We start from the raw sequence: 3,714 nt of genomic DNA on the forward strand, positions 1-3,714 counted from the left end.
TTGAAAACAGTTCTTTCAGACAGAATTGACAGATTCTGAGTTCTGGCAGTTGCCAGTCACTACTGTTTCATGCTTCCTGCTAGACAATATTTAATGTTAAGGATTTTGCAGTCTTTTTGATTCCAATGGGTGATCAAGTGTGGCTCTGCTTATACCTAAACTAATGACTTCATATCTAGAATTTCTGAATTGTTTCTGGTTACTGTTTGTGGGTGTGTGCTTGGGGAAGGGCAGTTCTGTATGAGCTTTCATCCACTTGATGAGAGAGTGAAAGGGGTATGGAGGTTTCCTCAGGATGTCAGTGTGTGAAATGTTTTTAATGGTAGATGGTAACAGGAGAAAATGGTTTAACTCCCTCTTTCTTCTGTAGTGTGAAACGCTGTGTTCAAGATGGTGCCTTATAACTTCACATAAACTATATTCGTCTGTGTATGATCCAAATGAAAAGGTAAGTAATAATGGTGCATGTTTTCTCTTTGACATTTTACTGTACTGCTGGCAGTTGGTTTAAGCTATCCTCTCCCTGGTGCTGGGAGTTCTCCTGGTAACAGTGGTAGTTCTCCTGGTATAACCCGTCACTGGTTTAATAGCATGTTTTTCTTCCCTTTTTTTAAACCAAAAGGGAAGTTACTTTTGTGGGATGCTTGTCAAGGTTGGATACTACTTCAAGTGTATACCAAAAGGTTGAATAAGTGATTGTGAGCTTGGAAAAGTTGCATACTGGCCTGAACGTGTTATTATTATGAAACAACTGTTAATGTTTTGCATAGTTGTGGGTGGTAATGGGCCTGTTAAAACATCTGGGAGCTAGACTAGCCAAAAGCTTTTTGTGGAAACAGAAGTATGTAATAGTGGCAGCATGATTGTTAGATGATCTGGCATGAGGGTGGGAACTTCAGAGCTTGGATAAAGATGGGCCTTTAAGGCCTGCGGAGAATAGCAAATCCTCATCTTGGGTCTTGTGCAGCAGCAATCTCAATTTACAGTTATGAGCCAAGAAAAACTTTCCTTATAGAAGATTGTCTTGGCATGGCCTACAAAGTAACGCACTAGGAAAAATAATGTGACTGAAGGTATGCTAGTATTCAAGGGCAAAGATGATAGCAATTCAGGACTGATATTCTACCAGTGTAGAAGCACTTTATATACAAGTGTAGAAGCAATTAACCATGAGTAAGATAGTACTAGGAAACAGGGAAAAGCAGTATGGCTTTACAGATTTCTTCAGAAAATTTATTTTTTCTTTAAAGCCCTTGCTTAATCAGGTCTCCTTCCTTTTCTAAATGCATAGTTATGTTTAGATAATGTAATTGGGTATTTGGTTTCTCTCAAATAGGAGCTGTTGTTTCAACCAGTGGCTACTACAGATGGTTTAAGCTCTTTTCTACTTTTTTCATTCACTACCCCTTCTAATGTTTTTGTAATGATGAGACTTTCATGTGAAACCTTTTCAGGCTAATTAGTGGAAATGACATTAAAAAATGTTACTTCAAAGCAGTGTGTGATTTTTAATTTTTTCTTATTGTACTGGATTTGAGACTAGCCTCTAACAGCAGGAGCAAGAGACCAGTCTCTCAGTGTCTTTATTGTAGAATTGGAAAATTAAAATGAATGTAAAATATTCTTAACATCTTGATACTGAAAGTCTTGTCTTGTACTGTGACCACAGCTGATTAATAAAACAACTTTTACATACCAAGAAGTAAGTTGAATGGAGTATTCGATTCATTAAACTTTTCAATGCCAAGTATTTGGAAGTGTTTTTTTAATTCCCCCTCAAGTCTGTATGCCTAAAAATCTTTAGGTACCTAGAATGTTGAAATTTAGATTCAGGAACAATTGATATCTTTTTTAGATCAGATCTCCAGCTAAAAAAACCTCTCCAGACAAATTGCTGGCTCCTGTGGTGTTAAAGTATTTGTACCTCTGATAATTAATTGACCTTGCTTAAGAGTGTTTAAGATCATCTTTTGAGTGTGGTGTGCCTGTGTCCCAGGCAGTGTTATTCAGCAGATCTGGCTGAATTTGCTGTATAAGCTTGCTGTGCAGCTCTTACCTGGAGGGTTTCTTGTCACTTAATTTCTTTATGGTGTTATCGTGTGCTAGTATTTTTAAACTGGTCATGTGATGTCAGCTCAGCCCTGACTTTGAAAAAGTAAATTTGGTTAAGGGCACCTTGAGTTTGTCTGTTTGGAGTAGGGGAACAAACAGTATGTATTCTAGTTTGTCAATAGCACTTCCTGTTGGAGTTTTGTGGTGTTCCTTCCTCTCCTCTAACACCTATCTTCCCCTCCCCAAATTAACTAATGACTGTGAGGCTAACAAACAGTTTAATTGTTGCAGTGGCAATACTTCCTTCCCCTGAAGTCCATATGAAAACCAGCTGTTTGGTGTAGAGGGGGGAGAACAGCTGTCGAATGTCTTAGGGTATAGTTGGATCAACCTGATGTGGTATGATTGCAGGTTGCCCCTGAAAGGGAGAGGTCCTGCGGGTTCCCTGTCCTGTTTTTATTTAGAGCATGGGAAACAGAGTAAGACAGTTCGATTACTGTGTTAAACTGGTGCCCTGTCCTGGAGCTGGATCCCTGCTAGGTCTGGTGCATGGAAAGCAGTGGGGATAAGTGCATAAAGCAGGACTGTCCCTTTCAGTGGCAGTCTGTATTTACAACAAAGCAAGTGCAGTATCAAACTGCACCTGTGTATTTAGTAGCAAGGCCTGTGACAAGAATAATTTTTACTCCCAGCAATGAGATTTTTATGCTGAGCAGCTATGCTCTTGCACCACTCTTTTCTTAATGGGAAGGTTTTGCCTGGGGTTTGAGGCTTGCTGTCTTCTGACAGCTTGTTATCCCCTTCTTACAGCCATGACAGAAGTATTGAAGCACTAAGTGCGCTCCAGTGTGAAAGGTGACAGTGAATTTCAGTGGTGTACTAAGTTTGATTTGCTGTTCTGTTGCACTGTGTATTGAGTGTGTAACAGTGTCTGGTGGTTTGAGACCCCCAAAATCCAATTCCTGAGTCCAAGCCCCCCTCCCACAACTCACCCCAGTGTGAGATGGGGTTTTCCAGACACAACACAAGACTCAATATGGGGGAAGGGAATTATATTACAATCACTATACAAATAAATATTATTATACATAATATACATAATCTTAACTATCTTTCCTGTGAGAAATCAGTATTTACATTGGATCAAATCTCTTCTCCCTCCAATAAAAGTCCTGAAGGGAAGAAGGAAAAGATCCTTTCCACTCTCAGAACAGCAGTGTCTCTTCTTCCATGCAGCAGCTGTAGCTGGATCTCTTTCCATTATACACAAGGGGGGTCTCATCTCGGCCCTTTGACTCCAAGCGAAGGTCTCTCTCTCGTGGGCTGTGGTAACCAGGACAAAAAGGCTCACCACGTCATATCACGAAGTTCAGGGATCTTCGTGACGGTCCCTTTCCTCAGGGGGTTTACCTCTGAGACAGAATGTCTCGGGCAGCTTTCAGTTGAAAATCTTTGCCTCAAGAGTTCTACCAGAGCTCCTGTGGTCTGTCTCAGGCTACCAGCCTGGCACCAGCAGCAGGGAAAGGGGCAGGGCACTTCCCCCGCATTCCTTCTGGCCGTCCTGGTCCAGCTCCGGGACGTCTGAGCTTCTTAGCTCCTCTCGCCAGTACTGCTGCATTCCCCTCAAATGGGAGTCCACCACCCCTCCTCTCTAGGAGGTGT

At 41.4% G+C, this 3,714-nt stretch overlaps 1 protein-coding gene across 1 annotated transcript in view; it reads left to right on the top strand.

Annotated features, from left to right (window-relative positions):
- Window positions 1-353: 353 nt before the first annotated feature.
- The window catches only part of PCCA (propionyl-CoA carboxylase subunit alpha), a 270,550-nt gene continuing 267,189 nt past the window's right edge, over window positions 354-3,714 (top strand). The window contains exon 1 of the mRNA XM_029960846.1: window positions 354-448. The gene's annotated coding sequence lies outside the window, so the exon portion shown is untranslated. The remainder of the gene's footprint in view (window positions 449-3,714) is intronic.

Source organism: Manacus vitellinus, unplaced genomic scaffold, assembly GCF_001715985.3.
Source record: "Manacus vitellinus isolate BGI_N305 unplaced genomic scaffold, ASM171598v3 scaffold_2_pilon, whole genome shotgun sequence".
Taxonomy (NCBI): Eukaryota; Metazoa; Chordata; class Aves; order Passeriformes; family Pipridae; genus Manacus; species Manacus vitellinus.